This window comes from Ambystoma mexicanum, unplaced genomic scaffold (assembly GCF_040938575.1).
Source record: "Ambystoma mexicanum isolate Mex_15411 unplaced genomic scaffold, UKY_AmexF1_1 Mex_scaf133, whole genome shotgun sequence".
NCBI lineage: Eukaryota > Metazoa > Chordata > Amphibia > Caudata > Ambystomatidae > Ambystoma > Ambystoma mexicanum.
In genome coordinates, this window is record NW_027182362.1 from 298,965 (window position 1) to 316,304 (window position 17,340).

Here is a 17,340-nt window from a genome sequence, read left to right on the forward strand (position 1 = left end):
GATGAACATTGGGCTTCCTAAGCCTCTTTGCGGACCGCCTCATTGCGCCATGCATTAAGGAGTCCCAAGTAGCTCTCAGTCACCTTTCTGGATTTGTTTGTTAATTCATGGCTGTCCCATACCAATGCCTAAAGAGGCCCTTACATCTTCAGACTGCACGGCCTCTCAGCTGGCACACTTGTCTGAGTGTTCATGCTTGTAACGCCGTGTGTGTGATGAGCTGCATTTGTAAAGCTTTGGGCGTGAGGCATTTGATAAGTGTTCAAACAGAGACAATTGCACTGTTACTTGACCCTATTCTCTCAACCGCCAGAGGGCATAGCATGCAGCAGTTTCTGTAGTGTAGTGGTTATCACGTTCGCCTTACACGCGAAAGGTCCCTGGTTCGAGACCGGGCAGAAACAGCAGAGGGTGGCATTTTACACTTTTCATGTTCCACCATCTCGAAGCTCAAGCCATGAACTTATTTGCAGTTGCAACGGAAGAAGCAGTTCCTCTGACACGCTTTGAAATAAATTCTGAGTAGACGAGCGCACTCACATTTGCTCCGAATATGTGATGAATTAAAATTGCATGCCTGCATATGTGCGTGCTTATGTATAGTTGGATGGAAAGCTGAGGGAGCAGTTGTGCAATGCTATTTCTTACAGAAGGGTGGCGCTGCTTTTCCCTGAGCAATGTTCATGCACCCAGGCAGATGTGATATTGGATTTTTCTTTTTTTCAAGGGCAAAAGAAAATTCCTAGCCCTCAGAGCTTCTGCCAATGCAGATCCGGTGCAAAATGAAGGCTCTCACTCGCTCACTTTGTCCACTTTCAATTGATCAGCAGACCGCGTTGGTGTTGTGCTAGATTTCTTCTTCTGTGCATCAACAGCTCTTTTATACGTACCCTTCACGGGCGCATGGAAGGGAGGGTGTGCCACCAGCTTCATTGATCCTGATGTCAATGTGCCAACACCTTCAGGACGAGAAGAAGAGCTATGAAGACAGTCAGAGCGTGCCGACTGGGGCATTCATTTGGCTCATACACCGACAAGGCTTTCAGCGGCAGGAACAAACTTCAGGAATAGGCATTCTTGGCCTCGAAGCCTAAGGGGGGTGGAAATGCTGAGTACAATTCCGTCAGATGATCACAGGACCGTGGCTCGTTGGTCTAGGGGTATGATTCTCGCTTTGGGTGCGAGAGGTCCGGAGGAGCCCGATCAAGGTGGGTAACTTGAGCTCCTTTTTTTTTTTTCCAATGTTATTTTCATTGGACAGACTCTCTGGCTTTCTCGGTAAGCAGTAGTCGATGAACAATTCACTTCCTGAACCTCTTTGCCTGCCATGTCCTTGCGACAAGCACTTTGTGTTCTCTGTTAGCTCTCAGTAACATTCCTTGATTTGCTTGTGAGTTTTGGCCGTCCGATCTCAAAGTGGAAATATGTCCTTCCCTCTGTACGCTGCATAGACCCTCAACAGGCATACTTGTATATGTGCGCATGCTTGATAGGACGTATGTTTTAGGCTGGATTGTGTGAGCTTCAGGCGCAAGGCATTTGATTAGTCTTTAAGCAGGTCCACTTGCAAAGCCCTTTGCACCTGTTCTCCCAGTCCCTACAAAGGGATGCAAGCAGTTGTTTCTGTAGTGTAGTGGTTAGCACGTTCGAGACCGGGCAGAAACACTCTCTGCTGGCATTTTACACAAAATCGTTTTTTTCCCCTTTTGTCACACACAAATGTAAAGTATGAACTTATTTGCGTTCCCATGGAAATAGCATATGCTCTCAAGAGCTTGAGAAATACACTGGGAAGGCAAGCATCCTCACATGTATTGTGTATATGGGGCCAATAATAAAATGCACGCGCCTTCATTTTGTGTATGTAATGTTGCAGAGCACAGAGAGGATTTCTTTTCCCTACTGCTGGGTATTTGGGTCTCTGGGATCACAGTTGGGTCCGCTCCGTCCTCTGAAATGGTGCATATTAGTTACATAGGTTAGTGTACCAAAGAAATATCACATTTTCATATACAGCTTCTTCATTTCTGTGTTCTGAGGGATTACCAGTTGTAAGAAATGCACTTGCCGGTACAGTGATTCCCTGGCTTTCTCTGGCCCGAGAAAGCTTTTCCTCTGAACTGGGAACAGAAGTTGGACTGCTTCTGCTGAACTTCCTGAAAGCATAGCTGGCGGGAGGAGGGACTTTTTGAGTGCTGGGAAAATTTGAGCTGGAAATTTGCATAGGCTGGACAGAGATTGCTTGGAGCAGCCAAAATATAATAACGGCCATGGCGCTCAAGTAAAGCAGAAAGCTTTTAGTATACACCTTTTGCACTCTTGTCAACGAAGCTGGGCTCTGTGAATGCTCACCCTACGCAAGAAAAGAGAACAGACTTTGCTGGTGACCTAAATATATCTCGCCTGATCGAGCACGATCGAGCTCTGAGTGAGCAGCTGTGCAATGGTCATCTTTACCAAAGGGGAGATGCTGCTTTTGCCAGTGTCACGCCCATGCTCTCAGGGCTGGAGGGAGGAGGGCTGCTTTTTGTTTTTACAGGCAAAAGGAAAGGCCCAGCCCTCAGAGCTTCTGCCAATGCATATCCCAGCAGGTGCAAAATAAAGTCTCTCCCCCACCTTGCCAGCTGCAGATTGATCAGAAGACTGCTAGTCTAGTGTGTTGGGCCACTCTCTCTCTTCTGTGTATCGTCCCCTCTTATTACATAAACAGCATAAGAGGAAGGAAGGAAGGAAGGAAGGAAGGAAGGAAGGAAGGAAGGAAGGAAGGAAGGAAGGAAGGAAGGAAGGAAGGAAGGAAGGAAGGAAGGAAGGAAGGAAGGAAGGAAGGAAGGAAGGAAGGAAGGAAGGAAGGAAGGAAGGAAGGAAGGAAGGAAGGAAGGAAGGAAGGAAGGAAGGAAGGAAGGAAGGAAGGAAGGAAGGAAGGAAGGAACAGTGTATCGCAAGCACCTTTCACCCTGATGTCAATGGTCCACCAACCTTCGGGATGAGGAGTAGACCTGTGAAGACGCTCAGCCTTTGCATCATTTAGGGACGAGGACGGGCTTTAGGAGCAAACGTTAGGAAGAGATACTCTTGTGCTACAATCCTCAAGAGGTACAACTGCCAAGTCAAATCCCTACATATTGTCTAGACTACTCTGCAAGTGTAGGCTCGTTGGTCTAGGGGTATGATTCTCGCTTCGGGTGCGATAGGTCCCGGGTTCAAATCCCGGACGAGCCCATTGATTGGTGCCTGGCCCGATACTTTTTTACACATGTGTTTTTCAATTCTATAGACTCTGGACTGATGGATGGACAATGGTCGATGAACATTGGGCTTCCTAAGCCTCTTTGCGGACCGCCTCATTGCGCCATGCATTAAGGAGTCCCAAGTAGCTCTCAGTCACCTTTCTGGATTTGTTTGTTAATTCATGGCTGTCCCATACCAATGCCTAAAGAGGCCCTTACATCTTCAGACTGCACGGCCTCTCAGCTGGCACACTTGTCTGAGTGTTCATGCTTGTAACGCCGTGTGTGTGATGAGCTGCATTTGTAAAGCTTTGGGCGTGAGGCATTTGATAAGTGTTCAAACAGAGACAATTGCACTGTTACTTGACCCTATTCTCTCAACCGCCAGAGGGCATAGCATGCAGCAGTTTCTGTAGTGTAGTGGTTATCACGTTCGCCTTACACGCGAAAGGTCCCTGGTTCGAGACCGGGCAGAAACAGCAGAGGGTGGCATTTTACACTTTTCATGTTCCACCATCTCGAAGCTCAAGCCATGAACTTATTTGCAGTTGCAACGGAAGAAGCAGTTCCTCTGACACGCTTTGAAATAAATTCTGAGTAGACGAGCGCACTCACATTTGCTCCGAATATGTGATGAATTAAAATTGCATGCCTGCATATGTGCGTGCTTATGTATAGTTGGATGGAAAGCTGAGGGAGCAGTTGTGCAATGCTATTTCTTACAGAAGGGTGGCGCTGCTTTTCCCTGAGCAATGTTCATGCACCCAGGCAGATGTGATATTGGATTTTTCTTTTTTTCAAGGGCAAAAGAAAATTCCTAGCCCTCAGAGCTTCTGCCAATGCAGATCCGGTGCAAAATGAAGGCTCTCACTCGCTCACTTTGTCCACTTTCAATTGATCAGCAGACCGCGTTGGTGTTGTGCTAGATTTCTTCTTCTGTGCATCAACAGCTCTTTTATACGTACCCTTCACGGGCGAATGGAAGGGAGGGTGTGCCACCAGCTTCATTGATCCTGATGTCAATGTGCCAACACCTTCAGGACGAGAAGAAGAGCTATGAAGACAGTCAGAGCGTGCCGACTGGGGCATTCATTTGGCTCATACACCGACAAGGCTTTCAGCGGCAGGAACAAACTTCAGGAATAGGCATTCTTGGCCTCGAAGCCTAAGGGGGGTGGAAACGCTGAGTACAATTCCGTCAGATGATCACAGGACCGTGGCTCGTTGGTCTAGGGGTATGATTCTCGCTTTGGGTGCGAGAGGTCCGGAGGAGCCCGATCAAGGTGGGTAACTTGAGCTCCTTTTTTTTTTTTCCAATGTTATTTTCATTGGACAGACTCTCTGGCTTTCTCGGTAAGCAGTAGTCGATGAACAATTCACTTCCTGAACCTCTTTGCCTGCCATGTCCTTGCGACAAGCACTTTGTGTTCTCTGTTAGCTCTCAGTAACATTCCTTGATTTGCTTGTGAGTTTTGGCCGTCCGATCTCAAAGTGGAAATATGTCCTTCCCTCTGTACGCTGCATAGACCCTCAACAGGCATACTTGTATATGTGCGCATGCTTGATAGGACGTATGTTTTAGGCTGGATTGTGTGAGCTTCAGGCGCAAGGCATTTGATTAGTCTTTAAGCAGGTCCACTTGCAAAGCCCTTTGCACCTGTTCTCCCAGTCCCTACAAAGGGATGCAAGCAGTTGTTTCTGTAGTGTAGTGGTTAGCACGTTCGAGACCGGGCAGAAACACTCTCTGCTGGCATTTTACACAAAATCGTTTTTTTCCCCTTTTGTCACACACAAATGTAAAGTATGAACTTATTTGCGTTCCCATGGAAATAGCATATGCTCTCAAGAGCTTGAGAAATACACTGGGAAGGCAAGCATCCTCACATGTATTGTGTATATGGGGCCAATAATAAAATGCACGCGCCTTCATTTTGTGTATGTAATGTTGCAGAGCACAGAGAGGATTTCTTTTCCCTACTGCTGGGTATTTGGGTCTCTGGGATCACAGTTGGGTCCGCTCCGTCCTCTGAAATGGTGCATATTAGTTACATAGGTTAGTGTACCAAAGAAATATCACATTTTCATATACAGCTTCTTCATTTCTGTGTTCTGAGGGATTACCAGTTGTAAGAAATGCACTTGCCGGTACAGTGATTCCCTGGCTTTCTCTGGCCCGAGAAAGCTTTTCCTCTGAACTGGGAACAGAAGTTGGACTGCTTCTGCTGAACTTCCTGAAAGCATAGCTGGCGGGAGGAGGGACTTTTTGAGTGCTGGGAAAATTTGAGCTGGAAATTTGCATAGGCTGGACAGAGATTGCTTGGAGCAGCCAAAATATAATAACGGCCATGGCGCTCAAGTAAAGCAGAAAGCTTTTAGTATACACCTTTTGCACTCTTGTCAACGAAGCTGGGCTCTGTGAATGCTCACCCTACGCAAGAAAAGAGAACAGACTTTGCTGGTGACCTAAATATATCTCGCCTGATCGAGCACGATCGAGCTCTGAGTGAGCAGCTGTGCAATGGTCATCTTTACCAAAGGGGAGATGCTGCTTTTGCCAGTGTCACGCCCATGCTCTCAGGGCTGGAGGGAAGAGGGCTGCTTTTTGTTTTTACAGGCAAAAGGAAAGGCCCAGCCCTCAGAGCTTCTGCCAATGCATATCCCAGCAGGTGCAAAATAAAGTCTCTCCCCCACCTTGCCAGCTGCAGATTGATCAGAAGACTGCTAGTCTAGTGTGTTGGGCCACTCTCTCTCTTCTGTGTATCGTCCCCTCTTATTACATAAACAGCATAAGAGGAAGGAAGGAAGGAAGGAAGGAAGGAAGGAAGGAAGGAAGGAAGGAAGGAAGGAAGGAAGGAAGGAAGGAAGGAAGGAAGGAAGGAAGGAAGGAAGGAAGGAAGGAAGGAAGGAAGGAAGGAAGGAAGGAAGGAAGGAAGGAAGGAAGGAAGGAAGGAAGGAAGGAAGGAAGGAAGGAAGGAAGGAACAGTGTATCGCAAGCACCTTTCACCCTGATGTCAATGGTCCACCAACCTTCGGGATGAGGAGTAGACCTGTGAAGACGCTCAGCCTTTGCATCATTTAGGGACGAGGACGGGCTTTAGGAGCAAACGTTAGGAAGAGATACTCTTGTGCTACAATCCTCAAGAGGTACAACTGCCAAGTCAAATCCCTACATATTGTCTAGAATACTCTGCAAGTGTAGGCTCGTTGGTCTAGGGGTATGATTCTCGCTTCGGGTGCGAGAGGTCCCGGGTTCAAATCCCGGACGAGCCCATTGATTGGTGCCTGGCCCGATACTTTTTTACACATGTGTTTTTCAATTCTATAGACTCTGGACTGATGGATGGACAATGGTCGATGAACATTGGGCTTCCTAAGCCTCTTTGCGGACCGCCTCATTGCGCCATGCATTAAGGAGTCCCAAGTAGCTCTCAGTCACCTTTCTGGATTTGTTTGTTAATTCATGGCTGTCCCATACCAATGCCTAAAGAGGCCCTTACATCTTCAGACTGCACGGCCTCTCAGCTGGCACACTTGTCTGAGTGTTCATGCTTGTAACGCTGTGTGTGTGATGAGCTGCATTTGTAAAGCTTTGGGCGTGAGGCATTTGATAAGTGTTCAAACAGAGACAATTGCACTGTTACTTGACCCTATTCTCTCAACCGCCAGAGGGCATAGCATGCAGCAGTTTCTGTAGTGTAGTGGTTATCACGTTCGCCTTACACGCGAAAGGTCCCTGGTTCGAGACCGGGCAGAAACAGCAGAGGGTGGCATTTTACACTTTTCATGTTCCACCATCTCGAAGCTCAAGCCATGAACTTATTTGCAGTTGCAACGGAAGAAGCAGTTCCTCTGACACGCTTTGAAATAAATTCTGAGTAGACGAGCGCACTCACATTTGCTCCGAATATGTGATGAATTAAAATTGCATGCCTGCATATGTGCGTGCTTATGTATAGTTGGATGGAAAGCTGAGGGAGCAGTTGTGCAATGCTATTTCTTACAGAAGGGTGGCGCTGCTTTTCTCTGAGCAATGTTCATGCACCCAGGCAGATGTGATATTGGATTTTTCTTTTTTTCAAGGGCAAAAGAAAATTCCTAGCCCTCAGAGCTTCTGCCAATGCAGATCCGGTGCAAAATGAAGGCTCTCACTCGCTCACTTTGTCCACTTTCAATTGATCAGCAGACCGCGTTGGTGTTGTGCTAGATTTCTTCTTCTGTGCATCAACAGCTCTTTTATACGTACCCTTCACGGGCGAATGGAAGGGAGGGTGTGCCACCAGCTTCATTGATCCTGATGTCAATGTGCCAACACCTTCAGGACGAGAAGAAGAGCTATGAAGACAGTCAGAGCGTGCCGACTGGGGCATTCATTTGGCTCATACACCGACAAGGCTTTCAGCGGCAGGAACAAACTTCAGGAATAGGCATTCTTGGCCTCGAAGCCTAAGGGGGGTGGAAACGCTGAGTACAATTCCGTCAGATGATCACAGGACCGTGGCTCGTTGGTCTAGGGGTATGATTCTCGCTTTGGGTGCGAGAGGTCCGGAGGAGCCCGATCAAGGTGGGTAACTTGAGCTCCTTTTTTTTTTTCCCAATGTTATTTTCATTGGACAGACTCTCTGGCTTTCTCGGTAAGCAGTAGTCGATGAACAATTCACTTCCTGAACCTCTTTGCCTGCCATGTCCTTGCCACAAGCACTTTGTGTTCTCTGTTAGCTCTCAGTAACATTCCTTGATTTGCTTGTGAGTTTTGGCCTTCCGATCTCAAAGTGGAAATATGTCCTTCCCTCTGTACGCTGCATAGACCCTCAACAGGCATACTTGTATATGTGCGCATGCTTGATAGGACGTATGTTTTAGGCTGGATTGTGTGAGCTTCAGGCGCAAGGCATTTGATTAGTCTTTAAGCAGGTCCACTTGCAAAGCCCTTTGCACCTGTTCTCCCAGTCCCTACAAAGGGATGCAAGCAGTTGTTTCTGTAGTGTAGTGGTTAGCACGTTCGAGACCGGGCAGAAACACTCTCTGCTGGCATTTTACACAAAATCGTTTTTTTCCCCTTTTGTCACACACAAATGTAAAGTATGAACTTATTTGCGTTCCCATGGAAATAGCATATGCTCTCAAGAGCTTGAGAAATACACTGGGAAGGCAAGCATCCTCACATGTATTGTGTATATGGGGCCAATAATAAAATGCACGCGCCTTCATTTTGTGTATGTAATGTTGCAGAGCACAGAGAGGATTTCTTTTCCCTACTGCTGGGTATTTGGGTCTCTGGGATCACAGTTGGGTCCGCTCCGTCCTCTGAAATGGTGCATATTAGTTACATAGGTTAGTGTACCAAAGAAATATCACATTTTCATATACAGCTTCTTCATTTCTGTGTTCTGAGGGATTACCAGTTGTAAGAAATGCACTTGCCGGTACAGTGATTCCCTGGCTTTCTCTGGCCCGAGAAAGCTTTTCCTCTGAACTGGGAACAGAAGTTGGACTGCTTCTGCTGAACTTCCTGAAAGCATAGCTGGCGGGAGGAGGGACTTTTTGAGTGCTGGGAAAATTTGAGCTGGAAATTTGCATAGGCTGGACAGAGATTGCTTGGAGCAGCCAAAATATAATAATGGCCATGGCGCTCAAGTAAAGCAGAAAGCTTTTAGTATACACCTTTTGCACTCTTGTCAACGAAGCTGGGCTCTGTGAATGCTCACCCTACGCAAGAAAAGAGAACAGACTTTGCTGGTGACCTAAATATATCTCGCCTGATCGAGCACGATCGAGCTCTGAGTGAGCAGCTGTGCAATGGTCATCTTTACCAAAGGGGAGATGCTGCTTTTGCCAGTGTCACGCCCATGCTCTCAGGGCTGGAGGGAGGAGGGCTGCTTTTTGTTTTTACAGGCAAAAGGAAAGGCCCAGCCCTCAGAGCTTCTGCCAATGCATATCCCAGCAGGTGCAAAATAAAGTCTCTCCCCCACCTTGCCAGCTGCAGATTGATCAGAAGACTGCTAGTCTAGTGTGTTGGGCCACTCTCTCTCTTCTGTGTATCGTCCCCTCTTATTACATAAACAGCATAAGAGGAAGGAAGGAAGGAAGGAAGGAAGGAAGGAAGGAAGGAAGGAAGGAAGGAAGGAAAGAAGGAAGGAAGGAAGGAAGGAAGGAAGGAAGGAAGGAAGGAAGGAAGGAAGGAAGGAAGGAAGGAAGGAAGGAAGGAAGGAAGGAAGGAAGGAAGGAAGGAAGGAAGGAAGGAAGGAAGGAAGGAAGGAAGGAAGGAAGGAAGGAAGGAAGGAAGGAAGGAAGGAAGGAAGGAAGGAAGGAAGGAAGGAAGGAAGGAAGGAACAGTGTATCGCAAGCACCTTTCACCCTGATGTCAATGGTCCACCAACCTTCGGGATGAGGAGTAGACCTGTGAAGACGCTCAGCCTTTGCATCATTTAGGGACGAGGACGGGCTTTAGGAGCAAACGTTAGGAAGAGATACTCTTGTGCTACAATCCTCAAGAGGTACAACTGCCAAGTCAAATCCCTACATATTGTCTAGACTACTCTGCAAGTGTAGGCTCGTTGGTCTAGGGGTATGATTCTCGCTTCGGGTGCGAGAGGTCCCGGGTTCAAATCCCGGACGAGCCCATTGATTGGTGCCTGGCCCGATACTTTTTTACACATGTGTTTTTCAATTCTATAGACTCTGGACTGATGGATGGACAATGGTCGATGAACATTGGGCTTCCTAAGCCTCTTTGCGGACCGCCTCATTGCGCCATGCATTAAGGAGTCCCAAGTAGCTCTCAGTCACCTTTCTGGATTTGTTTGTTAATTCATGTCCCATACCAATGCCTAAAGAGGCCCTTACATCTTCAGACTGCACGGCCTCTCAGCTGGCACACTTGTCTGAGTGTTCATGCTTGTAACGCCGTGTGTGTGATGAGCTGCATTTGTAAAGCTTTGGGCGTGAGGCATTTGATAAGTGTTCAAACAGAGACAATTGCACTGTTACTTGACCCTATTCTCTCAACCGCCAGAGGGCATAGCATGCAGCAGTTTCTGTAGTGTAGTGGTTATCACGTTCGCCTTACACGCGAAAGGTCCCTGGTTCGAGACCGGGCAGAAACAGCAGAGGGTGGCATTTTACACTTTTCATGTTCCACCATCTCGAAGCTCAAGCCATGAACTTATTTGCAGTTGCAACGGAAGAAGCAGTTCCTCTGACACGCTTTGAAATAAATTCTGAGTAGACGAGCGCACTCACATTTGCTCCGAATATGTGATGAATTAAAATTGCATGCCTGCATATGTGCGTGCTTATGTATAGTTGGATGGAAAGCTGAGGGAGCAGTTGTGCAATGCTATTTCTTACAGAAGGGTGGCGCTGCTTTTCCCTGAGCAATGTTCATGCACCCAGGCAGATGTGATATTGGATTTTTCTTTTTTTCAAGGGCAAAAGAAAATTCCTAGCCCTCAGAGCTTCTGCCAATGCAGATCCGGTGCAAAATGAAGGCTCTCACTCGCTCACTTTGTCCACTTTCAATTGATCAGCAGACCGCGTTGGTGTTGTGCTAGATTTCTTCTTCTGTGCATCAACAGCTCTTTTATACGTACCCTTCACGGGCGCATGGAAGGGAGGGTGTGCCACCAGCTTCATTGATCCTGATGTCAATGTGCCAACACCTTCAGGACGAGAAGAAGAGCTATGAAGACAGTCAGAGCGTGCCGACTGGGGCATTCATTTGGCTCATACACCGACAAGGCTTTCAGCGGCAGGAACAAACTTCAGGAATAGGCATTCTTGGCCTCGAAGCCTAAGGGGGGTGGAAATGCTGAGTACAATTCCGTCAGATGATCACAGGACCGTGGCTCGTTGGTCTAGGGGTATGATTCTCGCTTTGGGTGCGAGAGGTCCGGAGGAGCCCGATCAAGGTGGGTAACTTGAGCTCCTTTTTTTTTTTTCCAATGTTATTTTCATTGGACAGACTCTCTGGCTTTCTCGGTAAGCAGTAGTCGATGAACAATTCACTTCCTGAACCTCTTTGCCTGCCATGTCCTTGCGACAAGCACTTTGTGTTCTCTGTTAGCTCTCAGTAACATTCCTTGATTTGCTTGTGAGTTTTGGCCGTCCGATCTCAAAGTGGAAATATGTCCTTCCCTCTGTACGCTGCATAGACCCTCAACAGGCATACTTGTATATGTGCGCATGCTTGATAGGACGTATGTTTTAGGCTGGATTGTGTGAGCTTCAGGCGCAAGGCATTTGATTAGTCTTTAAGCAGGTCCACTTGCAAAGCCCTTTGCACCTGTTCTCCCAGTCCCTACAAAGGGATGCAAGCAGTTGTTTCTGTAGTGTAGTGGTTAGCACGTTCGAGACCGGGCAGAAACACTCTCTGCTGGCATTTTACACAAAATCGTTTTTTTCCCCTTTTGTCACACACAAATGTAAAGTATGAACTTATTTGCGTTCCCATGGAAATAGCATATGCTCTCAAGAGCTTGAGAAATACACTGGGAAGGCAAGCATCCTCACATGTATTGTGTATATGGGGCCAATAATAAAATGCACGCGCCTTCATTTTGTGTATGTAATGTTGCAGAGCACAGAGAGGATTTCTTTTCCCTACTGCTGGGTATTTGGGTCTCTGGGATCACAGTTGGGTCCGCTCCGTCCTCTGAAATGGTGCATATTAGTTACATAGGTTAGTGTACCAAAGAAATATCACATTTTCATATACAGCTTCTTCATTTCTGTGTTCTGAGGGATTACCAGTTGTAAGAAATGCACTTGCCGGTACAGTGATTCCCTGGCTTTCTCTGGCCCGAGAAAGCTTTTCCTCTGAACTGGGAACAGAAGTTGGACTGCTTCTGCTGAACTTCCTGAAAGCATAGCTGGCGGGAGGAGGGACTTTTTGAGTGCTGGGAAAATTTGAGCTGGAAATTTGCATAGGCTGGACAGAGATTGCTTGGAGCAGCCAAAATATAATAACGGCCATGGCGCTCAAGTAAAGCAGAAAGCTTTTAGTATACACCTTTTGCACTCTTGTCAACGAAGCTGGGCTCTGTGAATGCTCACCCTACGCAAGAAAAGAGAACAGACTTTGCTGGTGACCTAAATATATCTCGCCTGATCGAGCACGATCGAGCTCTGAGTGAGCAGCTGTGCAATGGTCATCTTTACCAAAGGGGAGATGCTGCTTTTGCCAGTGTCACGCCCATGCTCTCAGGGCTGGAGGGAGGAGGGCTGCTTTTTGTTTTTACAGGCAAAAGGAAAGGCCCAGCCCTCAGAGCTTCTGCCAATGCATATCCCAGCAGGTGCAAAATAAAGTCTCTCCCCCACCTTGCCAGCTGCAGATTGATCAGAAGACTGCTAGTCTAGTGTGTTGGGCCACTCTCTCTCTTCTGTGTATCGTCCCCTCTTATTACATAAACAGCATAAGAGGAAGGAAGGAAGGAAGGAAGGAAGGAAGGAAGGAAGGAAGGAAGGAAGGAAGGAAGGAAGGAAGGAAGGAAGGAAGGAAGGAAGGAAGGAAGGAAGGAAGGAAGGAAGGAAGGAAGGAAGGAAGGAAGGAAGGAAGGAAGGAAGGAAGGAAGGAAGGAAGGAAGGAAGGAAGGAAGGAAGGAAGGAAGGAAGGAAGGAAGGAACAGTGTATCGCAAGCACCTTTCACCCTGATGTCAATGGTCCACCAACCTTCGGGATGAGGAGTAGACCTGTGAAGACGCTCAGCCTTTGCATCATTTAGGGACGAGGACGGGCTTTAGGAGCAAACGTTAGGAAGAGATACTCTTGTGCTACAATCCTCAAGAGGTACAACTGCCAAGTCAAATCCCTACATATTGTCTAGACTACTCTGCAAGTGTAGGCTCGTTGGTCTAGGGGTATGATTCTCGCTTCGGGTGCGAGAGGTCCCGGGTTCAAATCCCGGACGAGCCCATTGATTGGTGCCTGGCCCGATACTTTTTTACACATGTGTTTTTCAATTCTATAGACTCTGGACTGATGGATGGACAATGGTCGATGAACATTGGGCTTCCTAAGCCTCTTTGCGGACCGCCTCATTGCGCCATGCATTAAGGAGTCCCAAGTAGCTCTCAGTCACCTTTCTGGATTTGTTTGTTAATTCATGGCTGTCCCATACCAATGCCTAAAGAGGCCCTTACATCTTCAGACTGCACGGCCTCTCAGCTGGCACACTTGTCTGAGTGTTCATGCTTGTAACGCCGTGTGTGTGATGAGCTGCATTTGTAAAGCTTTGGGCGTGAGGCATTTGATAAGTGTTCAAACAGAGACAATTGCACTGTTACTTGACCCTATTCTCTCAACCGCCAGAGGGCATAGCATGCAGCAGTTTCTGTAGTGTAGTGGTTATCACGTTCGCCTTACACGCGAAAGGTCCCTGGTTCGAGACCGGGCAGAAACAGCAGAGGGTGGCATTTTACACTTTTCATGTTCCACCATCTCGAAGCTCAAGCCATGAACTTATTTGCAGTTGCAACGGAAGAAGCAGTTCCTCTGACACGCTTTGAAATAAATTCTGAGTAGACGAGCGCACTCACATTTGCTCCGAATATGTGATGAATTAAAATTGCATGCCTGCATATGTGCGTGCTTATGTATAGTTGGATGGAAAGCTGAGGGAGCAGTTGTGCAATGCTATTTCTTACAGAAGGGTGGCGCTGCTTTTCCCTGAGCAATGTTCATGCACCCAGGCAGATGTGATATTGGATTTTTCTTTTTTTCAAGGGCAAAAGAAAATTCCTAGCCCTCAGAGCTTCTGCCAATGCAGATCCGGTGCAAAATGAAGGCTCTCACTCGCTCACTTTGTCCACTTTCAATTGATCAGCAGACCGCGTTGGTGTTGTGCTAGATTTCTTCTTCTGTGCATCAACAGCTCTTTTATACGTACCCTTCACGGGCGAATGGAAGGGAGGGTGTGCCACCAGCTTCATTGATCCTGATGTCAATGTGCCAACACCTTCAGGACGAGAAGAAGAGCTATGAAGACAGTCAGAGCGTGCCGACTGGGGCATTCATTTGGCTCATACACCGACAAGGCTTTCAGCGGCAGGAACAAACTTCAGGAATAGGCATTCTTGGCCTCGAAGCCTAAGGGGGGTGGAAACGCTGAGTACAATTCCGTCAGATGATCACAGGACCGTGGCTCGTTGGTCTAGGGGTATGATTCTCGCTTTGGGTGCGAGAGGTCCGGAGGAGCCCGATCAAGGTGGGTAACTTGAGCTCCTTTTTTTTTTTTCCAATGTTATTTTCATTGGACAGACTCTCTGGCTTTCTCGGTAAGCAGTAGTCGATGAACAATTCACTTCCTGAACCTCTTTGCCTGCCATGTCCTTGCGACAAGCACTTTGTGTTCTCTGTTAGCTCTCAGTAACATTCCTTGATTTGCTTGTGAGTTTTGGCCGTCCGATCTCAAAGTGGAAATATGTCCTTCCCTCTGTACGCTGCATAGACCCTCAACAGGCATACTTGTATATGTGCGCATGCTTGATAGGACGTATGTTTTAGGCTGGATTGTGTGAGCTTCAGGCGCAAGGCATTTGATTAGTCTTTAAGCAGGTCCACTTGCAAAGCCCTTTGCACCTGTTCTCCCAGTCCCTACAAAGGGATGCAAGCAGTTGTTTCTGTAGTGTAGTGGTTAGCACGTTCGAGACCGGGCAGAAACACTCTCTGCTGGCATTTTACACAAAATCGTTTTTTTCCCCTTTTGTCACACACAAATGTAAAGTATGAACTTATTTGCGTTCCCATGGAAATAGCATATGCTCTCAAGAGCTTGAGAAATACACTGGGAAGGCAAGCATCCTCACATGTATTGTGTATATGGGGCCAATAATAAAATGCACGCGCCTTCATTTTGTGTATGTAATGTTGCAGAGCACAGAGAGGATTTCTTTTCCCTACTGCTGGGTATTTGGGTCTCTGGGATCACAGTTGGGTCCGCTCCGTCCTCTGAAATGGTGCATATTAGTTACATAGGTTAGTGTACCAAAGAAATATCACATTTTCATATACAGCTTCTTCATTTCTGTGTTCTGAGGGATTACCAGTTGTAAGAAATGCACTTGCCGGTACAGTGATTCCCTGGCTTTCTCTGGCCCGAGAAAGCTTTTCCTCTGAACTGGGAACAGAAGTTGGACTGCTTCTGCTGAACTTCCTGAAAGCATAGCTGGCGGGAGGAGGGACTTTTTGAGTGCTGGGAAAATTTGAGCTGGAAATTTGCATAGGCTGGACAGAGATTGCTTGGAGCAGCCAAAATATAATAACGGCCATGGCGCTCAAGTAAAGCAGAAAGCTTTTAGTATACACCTTTTGCACTCTTGTCAACGAAGCTGGGCTCTGTGAATGCTCACCCTACGCAAGAAAAGAGAACAGACTTTGCTGGTGACCTAAATATATATCTCGCCTGATCGAGCACGATCGAGCTCTGAGTGAGCAGCTGTGCAATGGTCATCTTTACCAAAGGGGAGATGCTGCTTTTGCCAGTGTCACGCCCATGCTCTCAGGGCTGGAGGGAGGAGGGCTGCTTTTTGTTTTTACAGGCAAAAGGAAAGGCCCAGCCCTCAGAGCTTCTGCCAATGCATATCCCAGCAGGTGCAAAATAAAGTCTCTCCCCCACCTTGCCAGCTGCAGATTGATCAGAAGACTGCTAGTCTAGTGTGTTGGGCCACTCTCTCTCTTCTGTGTATCGTCCCCTCTTATTACATAAACAGCATAAGAGGAAGGAAGGAAGGAAGGAAGCAAGGAAGGAAGGAAGGAAGGAAGGAAGGAAGGAAGGAAGGAAGGAAGGAAGGAAGGAAGGAAGGAAGGAAGGAAGGAAGGAAGGAAGGAAGGAAGGAAGGAAGGAAGGAACAGTGTATCGCAAGCACCTTTCACCCTGATGTCAATGGTCCACCAACCTTCGGGATGAGGAGTAGACCTGTGAAGACGCTCAGCCTTTGCATCATTTAGGGACGAGGACGGGCTTTAGGAGCAAACGTTAGGAAGAGATACTCTTGTGCTACAATCCTCAAGAGGTACAACTGCCAAGTCAAATCCCTACATATTGTCTAGACTACTCTGCAAGTGTAGGCTCGTTGGTCTAGGGGTATGATTCTCGCTTCGGGTGCGAGAGGTCCCGGGTTCAAATCCCGGACGAGCCCATTGATTGGTGCCTGGCCCGATACTTTTTTACACATGTGTTTTTCAATTCTATAGACTCTGGACTGATGGATGGACAATGGTCGATGAACATTGGGCTTCCTAAGCCTCTTTGCGGACCGCCTCATTGCGCCATGCATTAAGGAGTCCCAAGTAGCTCTCAGTCACCTTTCTGGATTTGTTTGTTAATTCATGGCTGTCCCATACCAATGCCTAAAGAGGCCCTTACATCTTCAGACTGCACGGCCTCTCAGCTGGCACACTTGTCTGAGTGTTCATGCTTGTAACGCCGTGTGTGTGATGAGCTGCATTTGTAAAGCTTTGGGCGTGAGGCATTTGATAAGTGTTCAAACAGAGACAATTGCACTGTTACTTGACCCTATTCTCTCAACCGCCAGAGGGCATAGCATGCAGCAGTTTCTGTAGTGTAGTGGTTATCACGTTCGCCTTACACGCGAAAGGTCCCTGGTTCGAGACCGGGCAGAAACAGCAGAGGGTGGCATTTTACACTTTTCATGTTCCACCATCTCGAAGCTCAAGCCATGAACTTATTTGCAGTTGCAACGGAAGAAGCAGTTCCTCTGACACGCTTTGAAATAAATTCTGAGTAGACGAGCGCACTCACATTTGCTCCGAATATGTGATGAATTAAAATTGCATGCCTGCATATGTGCGTGCTTATGTATAGTTGGATGGAAAGCTGAGGGAGCAGTTGTGCAATGCTATTTCTTACAGAAGGGTGGCGCTGCTTTTCCCTGAGCAATGTTCATGCACCCAGGCAGATGTGATATTGGATTTTTCTTTTTTTCAAGGGCAAAAGAAAATTCCTAGCCCTCAGAGCTTCTGCCAATGCAGATCCGGTGCAAAATGAAGGCTCTCACTCGCTCACTTTGTCCACTTTCAATTGATCAGCAGACCGCGTTGGTGTTGTGCTAGATTTCTTCTTCTGTGCATCAACAGCTCTTTTATACGTACCCTTCA

The 17,340-nt window shown here is 47.3% G+C and overlaps 11 non-coding genes across 11 annotated transcripts; all 11 read left to right on the forward strand.

Annotated features, from left to right (window-relative positions):
• The first annotated feature begins 331 nt into the window (after positions 1-331).
• Positions 332-404, forward strand: TRNAV-UAC (transfer RNA valine (anticodon UAC)). The gene has a single exon. It is a non-coding gene; the product is annotated as a tRNA-Val (tRNA).
• Positions 405-3,147: 2,743 nt separating this feature from the next.
• TRNAP-CGG (transfer RNA proline (anticodon CGG)) lies at positions 3,148-3,219 on the forward strand. Its single transcript has one exon. It is a non-coding gene; the product is annotated as a tRNA-Pro (tRNA).
• A 414-nt stretch (positions 3,220-3,633) lies between these two features.
• TRNAV-UAC (transfer RNA valine (anticodon UAC)) lies at positions 3,634-3,706 on the forward strand. The gene has a single exon. It is a non-coding gene; the product is annotated as a tRNA-Val (tRNA).
• A 2,719-nt stretch (positions 3,707-6,425) lies between these two features.
• Positions 6,426-6,497, forward strand: TRNAP-CGG (transfer RNA proline (anticodon CGG)). Its single transcript has one exon. It is a non-coding gene; the product is annotated as a tRNA-Pro (tRNA).
• Positions 6,498-6,911: 414 nt separating this feature from the next.
• On the forward strand, positions 6,912-6,984 carry TRNAV-UAC (transfer RNA valine (anticodon UAC)). Its single transcript has one exon. It is a non-coding gene; the product is annotated as a tRNA-Val (tRNA).
• Positions 6,985-9,775: 2,791 nt separating this feature from the next.
• TRNAP-CGG (transfer RNA proline (anticodon CGG)) lies at positions 9,776-9,847 on the forward strand. The gene has a single exon. It is a non-coding gene; the product is annotated as a tRNA-Pro (tRNA).
• A 410-nt stretch (positions 9,848-10,257) lies between these two features.
• On the forward strand, positions 10,258-10,330 carry TRNAV-UAC (transfer RNA valine (anticodon UAC)). The gene has a single exon. It is a non-coding gene; the product is annotated as a tRNA-Val (tRNA).
• A 2,735-nt stretch (positions 10,331-13,065) lies between these two features.
• Positions 13,066-13,137, forward strand: TRNAP-CGG (transfer RNA proline (anticodon CGG)). Its single transcript has one exon. It is a non-coding gene; the product is annotated as a tRNA-Pro (tRNA).
• Positions 13,138-13,551: 414 nt separating this feature from the next.
• TRNAV-UAC (transfer RNA valine (anticodon UAC)) lies at positions 13,552-13,624 on the forward strand. Its single transcript has one exon. It is a non-coding gene; the product is annotated as a tRNA-Val (tRNA).
• A 2,665-nt stretch (positions 13,625-16,289) lies between these two features.
• TRNAP-CGG (transfer RNA proline (anticodon CGG)) lies at positions 16,290-16,361 on the forward strand. The gene has a single exon. It is a non-coding gene; the product is annotated as a tRNA-Pro (tRNA).
• Positions 16,362-16,775: 414 nt separating this feature from the next.
• On the forward strand, positions 16,776-16,848 carry TRNAV-UAC (transfer RNA valine (anticodon UAC)). Its single transcript has one exon. It is a non-coding gene; the product is annotated as a tRNA-Val (tRNA).
• The last annotated feature ends 492 nt before the right edge of the window (positions 16,849-17,340 follow it).